Source organism: Dermacentor andersoni, chromosome 11 (assembly GCF_023375885.2).
Source record: "Dermacentor andersoni chromosome 11, qqDerAnde1_hic_scaffold, whole genome shotgun sequence".
Lineage (NCBI taxonomy): Eukaryota > Metazoa > Arthropoda > Arachnida > Ixodida > Ixodidae > Dermacentor > Dermacentor andersoni.
This window is the reverse complement of record NC_092824.1, coordinates 1,885,108-1,908,492: the sequence shown is the minus strand read 5'-3', so window position 1 is coordinate 1,908,492 and position 23,385 is coordinate 1,885,108. Positions and strand designations below refer to the sequence as shown.

General features: G+C 46.3%; 1 long non-coding RNA gene across 1 annotated transcript; it reads left to right on the top strand.

The window, feature by feature from the left end:
• The first annotated feature begins 1,932 nt into the window (after positions 1-1,932).
• LOC140214247 (uncharacterized) lies at positions 1,933-15,684 on the top strand. Its single transcript, XR_011891206.1, has 2 exons — positions 1,933-2,107; positions 15,343-15,684. It is a non-coding gene; the product is annotated as an uncharacterized lncRNA (long non-coding RNA).
• The last annotated feature ends 7,701 nt before the right edge of the window (positions 15,685-23,385 follow it).

The window sequence follows — 23,385 nt, the reverse complement described above, 5'->3', positions numbered from 1 at the left end:
CAAGCAAACGGAGCCCCTAAACCACTCTGCTCCTCCACCACCCCCGCTGCACGGCTGCACCACTCGTTTCAAGCACAGCACACCAGACATGCATTCAGCGCTGAACAGTGGGCGGTCGACGCAGTTACATTAACATGACTTGCACCGAGCAGCACATCCCTCGATGTCCGTTAAGCAAAGTCGGACACGGCGACGCCACATCGCGGTTCGCAGAACTTCGCTGCCGAAGCGCTAGGCCACTTCGATATTTCAATTGTCACCACCGCCGGGTTCTCTAGAAAGCACGGGTCACACAACGCAGATTCTGTACTACCAGAGCTCACCGAGGCCAAAGCCGCACTGCCGCACCGCCACTACTCACGGCTTTCCGCCAAGTAACACAGAACCTACAACCAACACACAAGCAACGCACGTAAAATCACATGAGTAATGTTGAACAACACGCGGTCCAGAGAACGAACACGCCACGGCGCCGCTCGGCGCCAGCATCGCGCCTTCTCAAAAATCCCTAAACGATGCTTTCCCTAGGCACCTACGATCAGGTCACGTGAGGGATTGTTGTACGACAAATAGATGCACGCAGGGGAGCGTAGGTCCCGTGTCGTGTAAAAAACGCACCTAGCTCCTGCAACGCCCTAGTCCCCATGCGCGCGCGCGCGGGGGGCCCATAGAAATATACCATAGGGCAGATAGTGCGCGGTAGCATTGTTTGTGCCAACTCGCCGGAGTAGCAGAGTAGGCGGTTCATTGCGCGTGCACGCAAGCAGCACGACCACGAACGAAGCGATACAAGGTGGAACAGCGCGTTTTACGGCAGTTGAAGTTGTGTGTGTGTGACGCGCTTGGTGTGTGCAAAGAGCAATTTAGTTGCGCGTGTGACGAATGTGTATGCGCAAATAGCACGACCACGAACGAAGGTGGAACATCGCGTTTTGGCGTGCGCAAACAGCAATCGAGTTGCGTGTGCGACGCGTTCGTTGGCGCAAACAGCACGACCACGAACGTACGCGATGCAAGGCGGAACAGCGCGTTTTGCGCAATCTAGTTGTGTGTGTGTGCGTGGCGCGTTTGTGGTGTGCAAAGAGCACGACGACGATCGTCTTCTAACTGCGCCAGAGCAAACCGATTGTTGGATTCTACATAGGTATTGAACGGGCGTTAAACCGGAAACACGGGATTGCGACGCGACTAGCCGCGATGTATAGCACTGTACGTACGTAAGTTTACAGCACCAACTTTTAATTCGGAGCGAATAAGGGACACGCCACGAGTGATTTGTATGTGGAGGTTAACTCATGCGTGCATTAATAGCGGCGGTATAGAAAAAAAAGGGGGGGGGGGGGCGGAGGGCGGCGGGGATTGCTAAGACAGGTGCTCGAGAGCGTTTCCACGCATGTTTTGTCGGTGTGCGCGATGAACCAAATGCCGCTTTGAAGAAATTGTGACGAAATGTTGGCATGTTCGTAGTGGCACAGTTTGAAATGTGTCGCAGAGTAAATGCGAAAAGAACCGAAGCGTACCATGTGTAAAAAATGTGTGAAAACTACAGCTGCAAGCTTATGTTATGCAGCATTGACCGATGTCGAGATATTGTTCTTATGAATGTAGCATCCATCGCCTTTGTACGAATGTGCTGGCTTCGGCGCACTATCATCGAGGCATTGATCAAGGTTAATAAAACTGTCCACGCAACGAGCGCGTCGCCCTGGTTTCGGTTCTCGCTGCAATTCGTGATAATAAACAGTTTGTAAATTGTGCTTTTTGTTGGAGATTCTCTGGACAAAGGACGAAAACGAAAACTGGCAATTAAAATAAGCATCGCGTAGAATATTTTAAACGAAAAACTGTTTCAACATTCTTTAATGCAACTCTCTAATTCTAAGGCTCTAAGCGCCACCTATTTCCGGTAGTCAAAATGTGCCATGGCGGCTTCCTGTCAATTGGATGTGTGCGTAGCACGGGAGCTTCAATGTTACATCTCAGCTTTTTTGGTTATCCCCAGCTGTTCCTTATATTTCCGCGTAATAACTCTTTCTTGTACCAAATACAATACCGAATAGGGATCGTATAGAAGCTCAGAGGCTGCACCTGTCATTCACATAGACAGGTAAGGTAGCTGTTCGCGACCACTTTCAACTCATCTGGGACGTACATAATTTTTTTGTGTTACTTATGCATGCTTAGGCATCATTTTTCACGCCGCCTGAAGTTCTCGCTGAAAGTACGCTTTAAATACACTGTACGCCTTAAATTGACACCCATCTGTAACGTGTTTGAGCCGTTATTTATTACGATTTTAACCTCATGCGCACTACCGCCCGTTTGTTCTGTTGCGCTCGCGATATCAATGTTTTTAGATCCAGAAGGCTGCTTCCGCATGAAAAAAAGAGACTCGCCGTGTTCGATTGTACACATGGAAAGCGTACAAAGCATGGAAAACTTTCAAGCATACACTTGATCATACGAAGATAATGAGACAAAGTGTAAACACATGAATGACAGATTCAATATTTCTTGACACTCGTAAATCTTCAAACCTGCCAGTTGTTCGTTAGTGCGTGAAAAAGTGGAATTTTGTGATGTTTAAAAGCATACATTGGTTCATCCAAACTGGCTTTGCCTAGGCCGTCGCATTGTATGAATGAATTATCAAATGCATGGGCATTGGAGCAATGAGGTGATGTAGCTGAAGAATGCACCTTTGTTCTCTTTTCACTTTGCCTTATGGTACTCTGTTTCAAGTTTAGCCATTGTCAAAGCAGCAATTTCGACTGGCACAGCAACGCTCATCTGAATGGCATCTGTCAATGTCGTAAGTTGTCATTGCTCCTTTCAGCACATATGTTACATGGTCTTTGACATCTTCAGTACGACCTAAATGTGTTTCACAGCTGTGATTGCCTCAGTGCATATAGAAGCAACGAAGTGATCCCAAATACTTTTGCAGAATAACTGAAATGTGGGCAAGTTCATTCGGATTCATGATTATGGCAGATTTGAACCCAACACTGTGTAACACTACTACACAGACTGACGTTTCGGGTAGTCGAGACAAGATTCTTATTAAAACCTCGTTGAGATTTGACAAACTGTTAGCTAGGTGGGATAAAGTAATTGTGATTCGGAATGGTAGCCTCAACATTGAGCACAAGGCAAGAGGTGAGTTTTTTATTGCGATCATTTTCTACAAGCATGTACATTAGCGTTACAGTAGTATGAGCATCTTTGTAGCACATCCTTCCCTGTATAAAAAGGGTCATGTTGCTTACTGCTTAGCTGGTGTTATGCATTGTCCACTTCTATGGTGTTGATGCCCAGGATCTCTACAAAATGGAACCTCTTTGGTACAGTCGTGTGGCTGCTTGTGTTCTTCTCCCCTAGCCAGAGGCATGAAGGGGGGTTCACGGTCACTGACCAAGTCTGATGTATAACCCGACGTTTCGGAACTACACACGGGTTCCTCGTTCACTGAGTTGGACAGGAAATCGTCATCACTTATGTAGCCAGCATGTGACGTAATGAACATGCGTAAATGGCAGGCATAGTCTCTAGTGTCCGGTTCATCGTAGCTGGCGTCAATTGAACGATTAGCGATTCTAGCAGCCGCCGGGGTGACATGTTCTTTTCTTTGGCAACAACAGTGGCATTGTCCCAGTCATTCTTGTGACTATGTTCCTGCGCATGCTCGGCAAATAATGGTCATGTGACTATTATTTCTTAGATCACGTTTTTTTTTCGTTTCCATGCCTGACCAGCCGAACTTTCATCGAATCCTTGATTATGCAGCCAGAGGCAGTGGCACTCGTTGTGTCCTGTTTGAGATGAATGGTCTTTTTGTCCGTGTCTATCCGCTATCACCTGGGCTTATCTCCTGGCTGCTGAAGTGTGCCTGCATTTTCCAGGTCAACTACTCGGACATTAATGTCTGGATACAAATTGGGTAGATCTTGTATTCCATGCCCAACATCAGAGTAGGTTTTCTGTTTCTGCCAGCACTTTTGCTCATGCACTTTCATTTTCCTCCGGTCCGGGAGTTGTGGAAAGAAGCTGTCTGCAGTAGCTGGAAGTGTAGTCCTAAGCCTTTGGCTCGTAAGCATTTGCACTAGCGAGGAGCTATTTTTCAGAAGGCTCAGTCTATAATCGTGTGTCTTGTAGGCATCACCTGACGTCTCAAGGGAGTTCTTGGATAAGTTTACGGTGGCTTCTGTGAGATCATTGCGCTGTTGGTAGCGTGGACTGTGTTGGAATTCTTATGAATTCTGCAAACAGCGAGCTGCACCCTTTTGCAAGCTACAGTTTGTTGCGGTTCACGACCACTACACTATTGCACGCCTTGTGAAAACAAAGAGGCATTGAGTCGCAACCACAGGTCCTGTCAAACTAGCCAGTACTAGCTCAGGATACCCTTACTAGTATTTTGTGACGATGAGCCACCACACCCCTCCAATAGAAAATATGTCCATAGTGAACTTCTGTAACAGCTTTTCTGAGAATCCCAATTGCAGGAGTGTCACCCTTCTCTTAGCCCTGTGGTGCTAGCATGTACGACATGAGTTGAAGACATTTGCTGTTTGTATAAATTTATGATGCAGTACTTTGTCGTCTTGCTAGGCATTTATTGATTCCAAAGTGGCCTTCAAGTGAGAAGTGCTGGGTGGGTAAGCTCCTGTAGCTTCTTGGGCGCGATGCTTTTATTGCCAAAATATCAACGTCTTGGACTACATTGTCCTTGTAAAGCCAGAATTCTTTCAGAGTTTGCAACACCTTGTCCAGCTCTTTCGAGTGAAAATGCAAAGTTGGCAGCAGCATTAATCTAGCACTTGTTCTTTCTTCAGTTCTTGTAAAGAAGGTGGGGAGAGGCAGCATGCATAGCCTTCAATCTTGGTAGGCCCTTGTGATGCCTGTTATTCTCCTTCACATGAGAACTTCACAGTGTATCAGCTGCGGGAAAGTCTTTGCCTAAGATGTACATTATGCCTAATAATGCATCAATCAAGTGCACACTTTATAAATTGGGAAACAGATTGTTGCCCCATTTATAGAATTTATCTCGAGCTTGCAAGAGAGAAAGCACTTCTTTCTATATCTGGGCATAGCCAGGCATTCTGTCTCTGCTAAATATCTTGAGGCGTATCTAGTAACATGTTGCCCATCGTCTTGCTTTCGGCTGAGCACTGCAACTAGACCACAGCACAAAGCATCAGCTGTGATTAGCAGCTGGTCTCTCATTTTGAGGAGCACCAGCCAAGCACTGGATCTGAAGAAAGTATTTCTTTCCATTTTGAGAATTCTGGAACCTGTGTGGGTTCCAGACAAACCATGCTTTGAAAACAGCATGCTGGACAATGGGTGTAGTGTTTGTCATGTCAGGAGCGAATAAACCTAGATAGGTCGTCATGCCCATTAGCAGCAGTAGTTCTGGAGGATGGTCTTGGCATGTCTGTGACAGCTTTGAGCTTGTTTTCGTTCATGATATGCCCCAACTAGGATATTATTGTGATGCCAAACTTACATTTCTCTTTGTGGATGGCAGCTCTTGCACAGTGGGTGCCCTCAAATGTACTGCAGAGTTCGTTGTGTTGCTGTTTAGTTGAGCACCAACTGATAACCTCAACCATATGACAAGCAACACATATAAGTTCTGGATGAATATCATTCATATACCATTGTGTTTGATCTGGGGCACACCAGATACCAAATCGCATGAGCAATTAAAGCGAAACCAACGGAACGGTGCTGTAAAGGTGGTCAAGAACTTTCTGTAATTTCTCAGGCATTTTCCAAAACCCTGAATTTGGGCATCAATTTTTCATACACCAAGCTGTGACTCCTAGTATCTGAAGGGTATGCTCTACTGCAGGAATTGGATATGATGCCCATAGGGCTTGCTTGTTCAGTTTTTGTGTAATCCATAAAAGTGTGGAGTGCTCCTGATGGCTTCGTCACCACTACCATAAGCGTGCACCAAGGAGTTGGCTCTGTCATAGCTGTCGTAAAACCAGTCTTAAACCTGGAGAAGTTTGGCTTTCGTCTTCTATAAAGGTAGCCATACAAAACTGAAATATTAGTGCACAGGACACAGGCTCCAGTTTCAACATTGTCATGCAAGCTGCGCAATGTATTTGAGGATTCGGCTTTGAATCTTCACAACCATTAACATTATCAATCTGTCTAAGCACTCGACTTCAGCTTCACTATCACCTCTGTGACCTATTTAGCAAATTTATTTGGAAATAGCAGCATTCTGCCTGATGCACGAGATGGAACTTTATGTTGTGCTAGTCGCCTTACACACTGACCACAGTAACTTGGAGGTCACCACCTTCTCAAAATGTCACGAACCACATTGTTTTCAGGGTGAGACAAGAAATCGTGTCTAATTATCATCTGTGACAAAAAGAAATAACTGATGCCTGTGGCAAGGTGCCATTCAAGTGGTTGAGTTCCTCCAGGAGGTAGGGGGTGATACGAGTGAGAACCCTCAAAAGCCAATTATGGCCTTAGCCAAGCAGCCCCAGGTGACATAGTAAAGCTTTTTGGGCACAATGTCATTAGGCACCACCCTATATAATTTATTTGCTTCCACAACATCTGCATGGCTCACGAGTGTCCAGTGGTAAATTTCTGAAGCCACATCAACCTCGATGTAGCATCCCTAATTCCAAATACTTCAATCTGCATGCCACTATGTATGGTGGGAGTTACTGGGAAGGAGACTAACGAACAGCTACACATAGATAAAAACTCCCTAAAGGCTGTTATTGTGGAAGCACTGCCCAACATCAACCCACGCTATATGATACAAGAATGTCGCTGCTATCAAAGATGAATTCAGTCAGTAATTGAGGATGAAGATGGCTTTACTCAATAGCCTTATAAAAAATGGTAAAAGAAAGCTAATAAATTTGGAACTCATGTTTCGAATCTTGCCTGAAAAAAAAAATCATTAGTATGTCTTCAAATATCTCACGCAGCCAGTGATCCTGTTTTACTTTCTCATGACCTTCAGGTATGCTAGAGAAGTCTTTCTCATCATTGGGCTAAAAAATGTAGTTGAGCAAAAGGAGTAGACCTAGGCGGCTGACAGGATGGCTCTTCTTTAAGTGCTTAGCGTAGAAGAAAAAAAAGTATGCAAACATCTTCAACACTGTAATGGGCACTAACTGTTAGGGATGAAACATGAAAAACCCTAAGGAAAACATTTAGGTTTGGTGGATATGTAGAAAATACACAGACTAAAGACAGTGAAGGACAACGAAAAATGTTTGTGTAAGCTTCTTCACCAATGCGTTTGTTGCCTGTAGACAACACCAGGCAGAACTCAGAAAGCGACCTTCACCTCAAGTCGACGTCAGTTCTGCGTGCAATTTGTGCATATTGACACAAAGGTGTGGGGCTCCTGCATTGCAGAACAGCGCGCGCAAAGGTCGGCGCCACGAAAGACGACGAAGTGCGTAAGCTGCACGCTCTTGTTCTGCCCTGCCATTAAAGAGAAGCATACATTTTGCAAGACTCAGTCTCCAATCTACGTTACATTTTTCTGGTGGAGGTGTGGGGTACGTGCTACCACTCCCAGATCGAACACCGTCTACAAGCCCAGTACGAAGTCCGGTCGAGCTGACTCCTGTGCAGGTACGGAAAGCTGCCGACTTCAAGGACTGCCGCCTGAGCACGAGCCTCTACGCAATCAAGTCAGAAGGATGAATACATTGGTTCCACCTTCTTTCTCGACCGCCCCGACCGAGGTCGTCCTGAACCAGCCGCGAATCCCCACGTCCTTCCATGGGGACACCTTTGAGGATGTAGAGGACTGGCTCGATCACTTGGAGCGTGTCGCAGAATTCAACGGCTGGACTACAGAGCGCAAGCTACGCAACGCCTACTTTGCCCTCAAGGACTAGGCACGGACCTGGTTTGAGAACCATGAGGCAGGGCCCTATCGACATGGGACGAATTCCGACGGCAGCTAATCGGCACATACGCCAGCCTCGATCGCAAGGAGCGAGCTGAATTTGCAATTCAGGCGAGAGTACAGAGGCCGAACGAAAGCGTCGCAATGTTTCTCAAAGATATGTGCCGACTTTTCCGACGCGCGGATCCGTCCATGCCGGAAGAAAAGAAGCTAAGGAATTTGATGCGCAGTGTCGAGCAAGAGTTATTCGGTGCCCTAATATGCAACCCACCAAATATTGTTGCAGAGTTTCTCGCAGAAGCAGTATCGATGGAAAAGGCACTGCAGCAGTGAACAAGGCAGAACCGCGACCTGTCGACCCTATCGCGTGACTCTCTCGCTATATCCCTGGACAGTATCAATGCCTTGTGGGAGCTCATTAGGCTTATCGTTAGGGAAGAGCTTCAAAAGCTTCAGGTGGCTCCAGCATCGGTACAGCGACCTGCTCTGGCTGAGGTCGTCCGGGAGGAAATCAGGCAGGCAGTCCAAGTCCCAGAGCGAAGCAAGACACCACAGCACAAGGTACGGCAGCCACAACCTCGCATGTCGTATACGGAAGCTGCACGAAGTTCGTTGTCCCCGATGTGAGCGACGTCCTGAACCTTCTTGGTGTGCGCGCCGTTGAACAAGCCACTCGCCTCGTTGCACGCCATTCAGGGCTGAAACACACCCACCTCGCAAGAGCGACGTGTGGCACTCCGCAGACCGGAGGCCCTTGTGTTTTCATTGCGGTGAAGCCGATCACCTCTACAGGGCGTGTCCCTACCAACGAGCTTGGCTCCGTGAATTTTCACTGAATGCGCCGTGCCCGCGCAATGGTAAATGCGCCCTGGAGATTGAAGCATACCTCGCGGATGCCTGGACCTCGTTTGCCCCACGATTCCGTGAACCCCAGTCACCGTCACCCGCCCGAAACAGGTCTTCCAGCCCCTATTCGAGCTGAGAGCAACAAGATGTCGCTCACTCAGCCCAGCCTCCCGGGAAAACTGAGTCCAGCGACCTGCGGAGGTGAGGTCGCTGATGTTGCGAACGCTGAGGATCCTCCACTGCAACGACCGCTATATGACGTAATTTAGACGCAGAGAAAGCAGTGTAGTTCCGTGTCAGTATCCTGCGACGTACCAGTTACCACAGATGACCGCGAGGTCATGGCGTTAATCGACACGGGTGCGGACACGTCTGTTATGAGCCAGAATCTCGCGCGTATACTGAACAAAGTTTCAACGCAATGGACTGTACTGCAGGAGGGCATCTCGTAACTCCAATGGGCCGGTGCACGGCACAAGTCAACATTCGGGGCTTCACGTACATCGGCGACTGCATCAATCTTCCTGAATGTTCAAAGGACCTTATACTCGGCATGGATTTCCTTCAGGCGAACGGTGCCATTATCGACCTGCAAGAGTCTAGAGTCAGCTTCACTACTATGCAAGCCATAGTGAACAGTAATGACAATGACCGTGACATCGCGGTTCGCGTAACTGACGATCACATCATGTTGCCACCTAAGAGCAGCGTACTTACCCTTGTCCAATGCGACATGGAGGACGCCGCCGAAGGAATTGCTGAGGCAAACATGCCCCTGCTTCTTGAGCACCACATTTGTATAGCCAGAGGGCTTCTTCAGGTGCAAAACAAATGTTCAGTTGTTTTGCTAACAAACTTTAGCAACGAGTATCGGCATGTACTGCGAGGAACGACATGGCTGAACTGAGCTCATTTCTTCACGAAATCACTAACGTTACTGACATTGCCACATTGGAAAGCGCATTGTCTCAGCAATCTGGGTTCCCCAGCCTAAAAGAATGGATTCACGTTAACGCCGCTCTGCCAGACCATCAGAAAGACCGTCTACTGAGCCTCGCGAATGAATTTGTGGACTGTTTTTCAACGTCATCCAAAGCGCGGCGCAAGTCCATCACAAAGCTCCGCATTATTACGGACGAGTCTGCACGTCCTGTCCATCAGCATCCTTACAGAGGGTCTCCAGTGGAAAGGGAAGCGATCAAGCATCAGGTGAAAGAGATGCTCCAAGACGACGTGATCCAGCCATCCAACAGCCCGTGGGCCTTCCCTGTAGTGTTAGAAAGAAAGACAACACACAATGCTTCTGTGGAGATTACAGAAAGTTGAACCGTGTCACCAAGCGTGATGTTTATTCATTGCCACGCATCGACGACGCATTGTATCACCTACAACATGCCAAGTTTTTTTCTTCGTTGGATCTTAAATCAGGATATTGGCAAATCGAAGTTGATGAACAGGGTCATGAAAAAACAGCATTTGTGACACCTGATGGGCTTTATGAGTTCAAAGTTCTCCCCTTCGGTCTCTGTTGCGCACCTGCCACCTTTCAGCGGACGATGGATACCGTGCTTGCTGAACTCAAATGGCAAACCTGCCTCGTATACTTGGACGATGTCATTGTGTTCTCGAGCACGTTTGACGAACATTTCGCATGACTCGAGGGTGTCCTCACTGCGATCCATACTGCCGGCCTCACCATCAAGCCTGAAAAATGCTACTTCGGGTTCCAAGCGCTCAAATTTTTTGGCCATGTCGTTGGTCCTCAAGGCGTCCGACCAGACCCTGACAAGTTAGCTGCCGTCGCTGAGTTTTCACCACCCACAGACAAGAAGGCTGTCCAACGCTTCCTTAGTTTGTGTGCATAAGGGCACTTCGTCAAGGGCTTCTCGAGAATTGCTGAGCCTCTGACAGGGCTTACATGCGATGATGCGCCTTTCATTTGGGCGGACGAGCAGCAGCAGTCGTTCAATGAATTGCACAAGCGTTTGCAAGAGGCCGCGATACTTGCTCATTTCAACGAAGACGCTGACACTGAAATCCATATTGATGCCAGCAATGCGAGTCTCGGCGCTTGTGCAGTGGCAAGCTGGTGCGGAACGCCCCGTTGCTTATGCAAGCCACAGTCTCACCAAGGCCGAGAAAAACTACTCAACCACTGAAAAAGAATGCTTAGCGGTTGTGTGGGCAATTGGTAAATTCCGACCCTACTTATACGGTAGACCCTGTAACGCTGTCAGCGATCAACCACGCCCTGTGCTGGCTTGCCAACCTCAAGGATCCTTCAGGCAAACTAGCCCATTGGAACCTTCGCTTACAAGAAGAGTATGATATTACAGTTGTCTACCGATCTGGCAGGAAGCACAGTGACGCTGACTGTTTGTCACGTACACCACTCCCTACGACCTCATGGGACCCTGACCATGACTTGCCATTTGTCGCCGCATTAGTTATCGACGCCATAAAGATGGCTGAGCACCAGCGCACTGACGCTGAGCTGCTGCCGCGGATCGAACACCTCCAAGGAGTTGAAGGTGTTTTACCCTGCTTGCTCATGCGCGGCTTATCATCATACTACTTGCACAACAACGTCCTTTACAGGAAAAATGGCGGAAGCGGCCCCTTGTCGTGCCATCGGCGCTACGCCACGACATTTTGCGAGCCTGCCATCATGAGCGATGCGCGGGACACCTGGGATTCGCCAAGACTTTAGGCAAGGATACGACAGTATTACTGGCCCCGGCTTTATTCTTCTGTGCAACGGTACATGAAGACCTGCCATGATTGTCAGCGCCGCAAGAAAGCACCAGTTAAACCGACTGGCTTTCTCCATCCTGTGGGCCTTCCTCAAGCACCGTTCCAACAAATAGGAATGGATCTACTTGGGCCATTTCCAGTGACCTCTTCGCGCAACAGATGGATAGTCGTCGCTACTGACTACTTAACCTGCTACGCCGAAACCGAAGCTATTTCGCAAGTAAATTTATATGAAGTGGCCAAGTTCTTTGTACGCCACATCGTCCTACGACATGGTGCACCGTCTGTTCTCATCACTGACCGCGGTACAGCATTTACAGCGGAACTTATGCAGGATGTTCTTCAGCTGATGCAGAGCTCTCACCTCAAGAACACTGCATATCACCCTCAAACCAATGGATTAATGGAACGTCTGAACAGAACACTGGCTGATATGCTCTCCACGTATGTCGACGTAGAGCACAAGACGTGGGACGCAATCTTACCCTATGTGACTTTCGGGTATAACGCTGCTGTACAGGAGACTACACAGTTTACGCTGTTTGAACTTGTATATGGGCGCCACGTCAGGTCAACACTTGACGCCATGCTACCTATGGCTGATAATAGCCCGACCAGCGAACATGTAGAAGAGTTCGTACAAAGAGCCGAAGAGGCACGCCAGCTTGCTTGGCATCGTATCCGGAGCCAACAGCATACCGCCACACTTCGATACAACCAGGGTCAACGCGACATCCATTACAATACCGGCGGCTGCGTGTGGGTCTGGATGCCCGTCCGCCACCGTGGACTCTCGGAAAAGTTGATCCGCCGGTATTTTGGTCCCTAAAAGGTTACACGCTGCCTCAGTGACGTGACCTACGAAGTGGTCCCCTGCAGTTCTGACCCCAGTTCATTCCGTCGTCGTCCTCCCGCTGAAGTTGTTCGTGTAGTGCGCATGAAACCATACTATGCTCATACCTGAATGCTGAGATGCACCTGAGGAGCTCCATTTCTTATGTAGCTGAAAGAACTTTTTGACGCAACCAAGACGGTCGCTCTTCTCATGGGAGGCAATTGACACAAAGATGTGGGGCTCCCGCACCGCAGGACAGCGCGCGCGCAAAGGTCGGTGCCACTAAAGACGATGAAGTGCGTAAGCTGCACACTCTTGTTCTGGCCCGCCATTAAAGAGAAGCGTATATTTTGCAAGACTGTCTCCAATCTACGTTACAATGTAGTCGTTGTCGGGTGTACAATTAAGCTTTATATTGCATGTTTTACACATTACTCATCTGATGCCTTAGCAGCGAAGGTTTTTCTTCTGCCTTTATTGTAAAAAAATGTTTGGGAAGTGCCCACGTGCATCTGCTTTTTTTCTTTTTTTGTGCATGGCACATGTGCTGTTGGCCTGGAACTGATTCACAATAGTATTAACAGCCATAGCGTTCAGGGCCCCGTGTCGCTGAAAATCCAGCAGTGGTGTTGGCGACTTTTCCATATGAGAAAATTAATCCCGAACCATGCATCCCGATTCATGCAGGCCCTCCACGTGGCATATAGGCATTACTGAACTAATTAAAATTCTCAAAGTAGGATGTGTCAAAAATTCACAAAGTGTGACTTGCACACAACTTTGAGACATGATAGCGTTGGATTGTAATTTGAATATGCGAGAAAACATAATTCTGTGGCGCGGAAACCCCTTTTCCAGCTGCCATTTCAGGTCTGTCTTAGGAGTGGCACGCCCCAGAAAGCTCGCCTTTGTGCATAGCGTTTGCCACCAGCATTCCCAGGGAAACATTACAGAAGCATAAGCTTCAGCTGCCCAGAAGCGTGAGAAGCAGCCAGGGCTCTTTTAATGCTATCGTGTTCCACTCTTAAAGGCGCAGCTTAAGTGTCCTCCAACCTTTTTTTTTTTTTCAGCTGTTAGGGGACTGCCTTCTTGAAGGTGTTGCTTCGTTTCATTTCTACTGTAGGGCGAATGCAATATCTGCTTTGAACAACAGCAAAGCCACGTTTTGATTGCACTTGATGCTGGCCGCACTAGCGCGGCATCTCTCCTAAACACTATCCAACAGTTCACTATGATGTTATCACTGAAATAGAATACACAGGACACCTTCGTGTACCACTTCATCTACCTCGAAGTAATATGCCATAGCTCTATGATCATATCCTTAACATCCACTACTTTCTTGGATTCATTTCAGATAGCTGGAATGTACAGACTAAAAAAGCTCGGAAGCGCTTGCACTCTTTGGAGAATTTTGTATGAGCATTTTCAGGCTGTTCTGGTGACACTAAAAAATACTGGCTCTCCTGTAATCGAGAGTAGATGTAAGCATGAAATGGCTTCCGACAAAGCTGATTGATTGTAGATGATACTAGCCGCAATCTTAAAATGGGTGTAGCGCACATTCGCAACGGCACACCCCACCCCACTGCATCACGCAACTGTACACTGGTCCATATGGAAGCAAGTTTCCTGTCAAAGACAGAACCCCATTGCAAGTCTCGTCTCGGTCCACCATATGTGCCGTGGACCTCGCGGACTGCTGGCATTGAAAAGAGCACAAGCAACTGTGTCTCAGTGCCAAAAAATGACAATCAAGTTTACAGTGCCTTGTATCTGCCTCTGAACGTTGCTATTAGAAGTGACAAATAAAACTTCAGCGTATTAGAAGTTACAGCTTGAATGATATTGTGAGCAAATATTTAGAACTCAGAAGCAATATTTCTTGTAACATGTTTGGGATGTAACTAGCATATGTATTGCAGTCTTGACTGTTTGCCCGGATGAGCTGGTTTGAGTGCCAGGATAATGGCTCTGGCTTTTGGTTCATTGAAGGTGGCTGACAACAGGAGCTAAAAGCATTTTATGCTTGAAATGTCTGCAGCAGCGGCAGTGTTCGGTTAGTCAAGGACCTCATTTCATGGCCCTCATTCTGACACCTTCGAACACTGTTTCTGCCTTTGCAATGCTTCCTAGAATTTATCCTTCAAATTCTTATGTGAAAGAACCATGCATCAATTTTGGCGTATTTCTCAAACTGTACGAGCAGAATTGCTGCTGATTTCATAATTACAACCTATAAATCAATACAGCAGAATTGTTAGTTGAAATATGTAATCCAAATCAAGGAGCCATTCTCAAGACGATGTTCCCGCTGGCACTGATGCGTGGCATTCCTGGCGTTGGTGAAATCTTTATTCTACATGATAAAGCATGAAACATTCACACGTGCTCTTCTTTCCTTCTTTTTTGAGCTTTGCTGTTTCAAGGAGCTTTGCCCTTTGAGTGGCAGCAGCCTGATTGACATAACTTCTGACTCACGTATTTAACATTTTTGCACAGATTGGTGAAGGAGTAGCCAGATTTTGAGAAGTACATCTTTAGCAGAGTCTATAGGTGCTGGCTTTTGGTGTGGAGAGACAAGCAGCTTCATAGCTTCCCTCCCGTCTCTTGTCATTGTGTCGGCAAACTGAAATGAAAACTCTCGAAACAGTATATTTGTTAATGAGGAATCTTTGCAAGGCACATTGTGAAGCGCATGCCGATGAATTGCTTCAACCTGTTACATTAAACAAATTATGCCATGTGCTGTCGAGAGGCAAATAAAGCTGTTCGCTTTAAAAATTAACAATAATATCCGCAGTTTGTGAAGTGATTGAGATATTGTTACCCAGTACCTTCAACAAAGATGTTATGGGAAACAGTGCAAGGAACTAGCATACTTACACTAATTGCAGGTATTTGCCGGAGTTGTATGGGATACAAGATAGCCAACCAATTTTCCTTTAATGCATGTGAGCTTTGTCATCTTCATGGTGTAATGTAATCATTTCAGGTAGCGGATAAAGAATGTGTGGCAACATGAAATGGCCTTTGACGACACAGGCGAGTAGTGGATGCCACACTTCAGTTCTAATTAAAGTTACATCAGCACAGAGCATGTATGCTACGACCAAGTTGGGTCCATACTTTGGATTACCATGTACAGTGTCGCTCTCTTCTGCATTCCAGAAGATGGAAGCCAGTGTTTCTTTGCTGTTGCCATTTCAATTTAGTATATTTTCATGTTTTCATGCTCTGCAAAATACAGCCAGAGGTTGCACGGTCTTGAAATGAAGACTACTTTTTGTGTTTTCTAGAATTTTAGCTATAATAAACGGAATTTCCAAAAAACAAATTATATGTTTGGCCTGCCTTCTTTTGGGTGATGAGACATGGGAGCCATTGAGGCATCATGGCTCACACGTGCTGCCTTTATGCTTGAGAGGTGTGTGCACAATGCTCCTTGCATGTTGAAAAAAAAATGGAGACCATCCATAATTGGTCTTGGTTTGCTTTCTTAGCCACAAGTGTTATCTGAAAATATAGCTGCTTTTTGTTACTCTTTCTGGCGGTGCGTTTTAGATACATAAAAATTATGATGGACGTGCATGTTCAGTGTGATTGCAGGAACGAGAAACTTTACTGGAAGATCCTTTGCAAGAGATGCAAGTGCTTGCCCATTTCATGAAAAAAAAAAAGGCTTTGTTTTCATTGTATACAGTAATCTAAGGGTCAGGCGGACTTGATCACAAAAGCAGAGAGAAATTGGTTGACAGAGAAATCCAAAGCCTGCTGACCACATCATAACTGTCTAGCGCATAGACGACACCTGCACATTGGCCAACAGCATGGGAAAGGAGAAGGGATGAAAAGATGAAAGAGATTGCCATGAAGCACATGTGGTGAAAAGGAGAATGAAGCAAAAATTGGTAGCATTCAGAAAAAGCTAGATATTCTTGATGAGAAAACTGAAACATTGGACAAATAATTAATAGCAACCTTTATCAAGTCTTACCGCCGTATTCAGCAATACATCTTGAAGCTCATGCTTGACTTGATATAAATGACGCATGGTGTGAACGCGCCCAACATGCTCATTGCGTTTCTTTTGGTGTGTTCGCGACAGGCGTCATTTAAGTCGAGTCAAGCATGGGCTTCAAGTTAAGATGCATTTATGAATACGGGGGTTCGTGTTACGGCATGGTGAGGCTCTCTGGAATGAAGACTTCATGAACTAGAGAATAGATGGGCCCGTGAGAACCTACTTTTACGTCTTATCGCAGACATCTGAATCACAGGAGCAGTCTGAAGCATGTGGTAGGTTTGTGAAGACTTTCCGAGAAACCTGCATGGGTTTTCTCTGTAATAGTTTGCTGCAGTCGAGTGTATGACTCATTTTGCATTTCCTGATCACCTTGCATATTTCCGCACAATGCTTTCGTCATTACTGTTCAGATTCATTACTGTTCAGTGGTTCAGTGGCCAGTATTGCCTTTTCAGTGGCACTGAAAAGGCAATACAGGCATGAATGTCAAAAGAGGCACTTGTAGGCAGGATAAATGCAAGACTACCATGTTTACATGTCCATAGTTAGTGCTTACAAAGAAGGCAGAAGAAGGATTCCAGGAAAAAATAAGCATTTCGTCTGAGGTTCCTCTCATTATGAAGCTGTTTACAATGATGAGAGCTAAATACAAAAAGTGTGGTCCTAATGAATGGACACGTTCTCCCAATTGCAATTCATAGTTTAAGATATTGAGGGACTTCAATCGCACCTCAAAAAGAAGTCCATGATCAATAAACAGTGCAGGAAGCCAGTATAACAGCTTTCATTGACAGTGAGTTGGCCCTAGGATATGATCCAGTTTGCATCTTCAATAAAATGGCTATTGATTGGCTACTATTGATCTGTACAATAAGCGCAGCACGCATACAGAACAGCACGCAGTCCCATTTATGCCTTGGGCCTCACTTATACCATGTTAAAATTGTGGAAATACAACAGATTCATAAAACCAGCTCTCTTTATCACCTTATCTTAGGGAGGGACTTGTCAATGTTACAGTGCAGAGCACGAACATTTCCTTAGGAGAAGCCTTCCAGTTATTTATGAATTATATGGTAGAGGTTCATTACCTCTTGAAAACTGTTCTGCATAACACTCGTGCTTCTTCACACATCTATCATGATCCGTCAAATACGGGATAAGTTGGGTGCTGCAGATAAATGGTTCCTGCAGAGCCTAAAGCTACAGCATCAATAGGTAGCTAAATTTTCATACTTGGTGTTTGGTCCAGTTCTCTGAAACATACACATAGAACTGAAACTGTTCAATCTGAGTACCAATATTAAATGTATTATTTTGGGGCTTCAATGATTTGCTGAACTTGATGGAAAGTGAAGGACTGTATAGAAAAAATGGCTGTAAGGTCAACTATCATCTTCTGCGCATAACCTTTCAGATACTGCACTAAATATAATCTAAAACACATGAAAAGTTTTTATAGAACAAAGTACAGCCACACTGGATCACACTAGCATCATTATCATATGTCACTGGTGTGGCACTTCAACACAATGTGGGAACTACCATGGCTCGTACAATGCTCCGAAGGATACGTTGCAATAGCGCAACTATGCTCAATGGCATTTGAACTGTTTCTTGCAATTTACAACTTCTAGCCATGCACTTATTCATTTATGACTTGGATGGTCGTGAAGCCTAAGTGCTTTTCTACCTAGCAATACTGCAAGCTTGTCTGCTGACACTAGCTGCACAAAAGAGCAACAGTAGCTTGTGCTCCAGCAGAACTTGAGGGCGGATTACAAGTTCTTGCCACACTATAGATGAGAAATATGAACATACTCCCAAGCTTCAATATCTTAGCCGGTGTAAAGCTGCAATACAGGTACTGCACTCCCTTAATTGCACTGCTTACAGCTGTCAAACTATACCTCTGGTGCTATGCACATTTTGGGGATGGCAAGAAGTTCCACTAGACAAGGTATGAACCACACAGGCATTTAAAACATTGAGTTAAGGGTGTTTAAGACTGACTAAACACAATTTGCCCCTTGGCTTGGATCTCGATTCCTTTCCCCTCTAGTGTCATTGACTGAAGAGCCACAACAGGAGTAGAGTAGCAATGCTTTGTTGTCTTGCCTGTTTACTAATAGCAAGAAACTACGCTCTAGCACTGTAGCATAATCAAAGAACAAAAGGTCAAGTTTATTGAGCAAGCTTGATCAACCAGCTCTCCAGTAGTCTGGGCCCCACGTCAGAGTGTATCGTCGTATGGTGTCATGATTACAATAGTGCATGAAGACTACTAGAGGCTGCAGTTTCAGTAGAAGGTAGGGGATAAACCCTAATTAAGGGTAAGCCTTTGCTTTTGACAATGATCGGCCAAATTTAATCACGATTTGCCACTTCTCCGCTGGTGCAGAAATGCCATCGTCCTTTTAAGATTGACCACATTACAAAAACGTACGTACGTACGTACAGTCCTATACACTGCGGCTGGTCGCGTCGCAATCCCGTGTTTCTCTAGTTTTAACGCCCGCGCAATACGTATGTAGTACTCAACAATCGGTTGACTCTGGCGCAGTTTTAGAAGACGATCGTTGTCGTGCTGTTTGCGCATCACAAACGCGTCACACACACACACACAACTCGATTGTGCAACACGCGCTGTTCCACTTTGCATCGCTTCGTTCGTGGTCGTGCTGTTTGTGCGAACAAACGCGTCACACACGCAACTCAATTGCTCTGCGCACACCAAACGCCAAAACACGATGTTCCACCTTCGTTCGTGGTCGTGCTATTTTGCGCATACACATTCGTCACACACGCAACTTAATTGCTCTTTGCACACACTAAGCGCGTCACACACACACAGCTTCGATTGCCGTAAAACCCGCTGTTCCACCTTGTATCGCTTCGTTCGCACAAACCCTGCGTTAGCGCATATTTCTATGGGCCCCGCGCGCGCGCGCATGGGGACTAGGGCATTTCAGGAGCTAGGCGCGTTTTTCACACGATGGCTAGGGACCTAGACTCCCCTAGGGCGAACAGTTACCTAGATAAACAGTTCCCGTCGGTGCCGCGGGGGCGGCGCTGCAGTCGACCGGCTGCACAGGCAAGCGAATGTAAATGCGCGACCCGGGCACCAGATGATCATGTGTTTCTGCGTTAGGTTGGATCCTAATAGGTGAGTGGTGCTGTGTGGTAGCCTCCCGGTGAGGAATAGTCTACATGCGACTTGGGAATCTGTAAGAGTTATCGACGATTGTCCGAGAGCGTCCTTAGTTTTAATAGCTAGCGCGATGGCTGAAGCTTCTGCGGTATTCGCAGATGCAACTCTAGCCGTGGCGCAAGTCACAAGCCCTTGATTTGCGGCCGCTCCTACCACTGCGAGGGCGTATTTGTAAGCACCACATCGAGCGACATCTGTGTAGACTGCATCCGGGTTTCCACCGAATTGCATTAACTTTCGAGCTCGAGCACTTCTACGTCCCCGGTGGTATTTCGGACTTATGTTCTTAGGGATTGGGGCTACTATGATCCTTTCACGAAGGACTCTGGGCAGAGATTCGAGTTCTTCTCCCGCATACTGTGGACGAGCAGGGTAACCCACGCGGCAAAGTAATAGGATGGTAAGAACCCGAATCAGCCTAGACTTGAGGAGGGAACGGAAGAAACTGGTACATAAGAAGCCGATCAATGAGTTAGCTGTAAGAGGAAAAATAGAGGAATTCCATATCAAGCTACAGAACAGGTATTCGGCCTTAACTCAGGAAGAGGATGATGATGATGATGTTTGTGGTTTAATGGCGCAAGGGCCAGGTGTGGCCAAAGAGCGCCATGCTAGTGGTATTGAATATGTCGTGGTCTGATGGGTTTTGTGAATTTAATGAGACGTGGCTGTAAAGGGGCCTAAAAGAGTTGGTGCAAATTGCATAAAAATTACACGTAATAAAATTATGGCAATGATTAATGACGTGTACTATGATCACTAAAATGCATTAAGAAATAATGATGCATTATATAAAATATGCGAGATGCTAAAATTGTCTAAAAGCACTACTGCCTCGCCAGAGCCCTTGAAACGCAAGGGCCGAGAGGCATGTGCTATACAGAGAATCTATCCTAGCGATATCCTACGGAAAGAGGACGCGCTATGAAATGAATGGGCTTATAACATGTAGTACAACATCTTTTAAGAAAGCGAGGACTGCTGTGGTCTTAAAAAGCGGTTCTTCACCCAAGAAACATAGCCGGATGCAGGGGAATACAATGGCGGTATGCAAACGAGAAATGTTTCCTCCTGTCTCTTTCGGCTTCCCGGCACTCCAGCAAGACATGGAGGACGGTCAGCCGATCGCCACATCTGCCGCAGGTTGGAGGCTCATTACCGGACAAGAGAAAGTTGTGAGTGCCAAATGTGTGTCCTATTCTCAGTCTAGTGAATAGGACATCTGTTCTTCGTGTTTTCGTTGTTGGCTGCCAGAAACCTAACTTAGGCTTAATTACGTGAAGCTTATTGCTCGTTTCTGCGTCCCACAAGCGTTGCCAGTGGCTTCGGAGTTTGTTTCTTAGGAAAGGCTTCATGTCTGTAGCAGGGACTGCAGCAGAACGAGTACCCTGCGATGCCATTGATTTGGCCATCTCGTCAGCAAGCACATTTCCCTCGATTCCTCTATGGCCAGGCACCCAGCATATTACTACGTGTCTGTGTGATAGATAAATATTGCATAAGAGCGAGTAAAGTTCTATGAAAACAGGATTTGTATGCTTTTGTAGAGAATTCAGCGCTTTTACAAGGCTTAACGAGTCTGTAAATACTATTGCTCTGTCGAGTTTTAATTTATTTATATGTTTTACTGCAGAAAGTACGGCATATGTTTCTGCAGTGAAGATACTCGTTAAGGGGTTCAGCACGTCAGATTCAGAAAGCGAGTGACCAACAGCAGCGTAGGATACGCCAGCATGGGATTTGGACGCGTCTGTGTAATATTCGTAGCAGGAGTACTTCAATTGAAGCTCCCGGAAATGCATGATAATTTCAAGCTCAGGAGCGTGCTTTGTGACCTTTAGGAACGATACGTCACATTCTATCACCTGCCACTGCCAGGGCGGTATTAGCTTAACAGCAGGCATTAGGCGATGTTCGAGAAATGGGACGTCCATTTCTTCGCCAAGTTCTCTTACACGTATTGAGAAAGGTAGTCTCAAAGAGGGTCTATTATGAAAAAGTGTTTCACACGACAATTCGTTAACGTTTGTGAAACACGGATGTTCCTTATTAGAGCGCACTTTCAGGAAGTAGTTAAAGCTGATGTATGTTCTCCGAAAATGGAGTGACCACTCATCGGACTCGACATACAGACTTTCAACAGGGCTTGTTCTAAATGCGCCAGTGGCCAGGCGGATTCCCAGATGGTGAACGGGGTCTAACATCTTTAGTGCACTCGGGGCGGCAGAGTGATATACTACGGCACCATAATCTATTCGTGATCGAACTAGGCTCCTGTAAAGATTCAACAGGCATTTCCTGTTGCTACCCCATGTTGTGTGGGATAGGATTTTAAGTAGGTTCATTGTTTTTAGACGTTTTGTTTTTAGATATTTTAGGTTTGGAATGAAGGTAAGTTTGGAGTCAAGTATAACACCTAGAAATTTGTGCTCTTTGTTAAAAGGAATTTGTTGTCCGCCCAGCTCTAGAAAAGGATCTGGGACTAGGCCTCTCTTTCTTGTGAAGAGAACGCAGGAACTTTTCTGGGGGTTGATTTTAAATCCATTTTGGTCTGCCCACATGGACACCTTGTTTAAGGCCTGCTGTACCTGTCTCTCGCAGACTGTGAGGTTGCAGGATTTGAAGCCTATTTGTATATCGTCTACATAGACGGAGTAAAAAATAGCTGGTGGTAATGATGCCCGAAGCGTGTTCATCTTTACGACAAAGAGCGTGCAGCTGAGTACGCCACCCTGGGGTACCCCAGTTTCTTGTATGAATGTACGCGACAGTGCAGGACCTATTTTCACCCGAAATGTACGGTTCTCTAGGTAGCTTTCTATGATAGTTAACATATTGCCGCGGATGCCCAGCACCGAAAGGTCGCGCAGGATTCCGTACCGCCAGGTTGTGTCGTATGCTTTTTCCATATCCAGAAATACAGATAAGAAAGATTGTTTGTGTACGAAGGCATCGCGAATGCTCGCTTCGATGCGCACGAGATGGTCGGTTGTAGATCGCCCTTCCCTAAAACCGCATTGAAATTGGTCAAGCATTTTACTAGACTCTAGGAGATGTATCAGACGGCGATTGATCATTTTTTCGAAAAGCTTACAGAGGCAGCTTGTAAGCGCTATGGGACGGTAGCTAGCGAGCAATGAAGTGTCTTTACCATGCTTCAATATAGGGATCACAATAGCCTCCTTCCACTTCGATGGGAGATAACCAGCAGCCCAGATAGCATTGAAAAGTGTAAGTAGCGTGATTTGTGCGTTGGATTGCAGGTGTTTAAGCATATCATACATGATTCTATCGGGGCCCGGTGCAGAGCTCCGACATACTGACAAGGAGGCTTTAAGTTCGGCAATCGTAAAAGGGCGATTATAAGGATCGTTTGGCGTGCATTTCCGATTCAGAGGCTTGAGTTCTTCTATTTCTTTATATTTAAGGAAGTTCTCTGAATAGTGACTGGAGCGAGACACGTGCTCGAAGTGTTCACCGAGAGCATCAGCCTGGTCTTGCAGTGTATCGCCTTGTGTGTTTACCAAAGGGAGGGAGTATGTTTGTCGCCCTCTTATGCTATTTACCCTGTTCCAGACTTTGGCCTCATCTGTATACGTGTTTATACCCGTTAAAAACTTCTGCCAACTGTCTCTTTTGGCCTGTCGGCGGGTTCGCCTGCCAGGAAGAGGACCTTAGTGTTGAAGCAATGAACGACAACCTCATGGGCATCATTAAGGAGTGCGCAATAGAAGTCGGTGGTAACGCCGTTAGACAGGATGCCAGCAAGCTATTGCAGGAGACGAAAGATCTGATCAAGA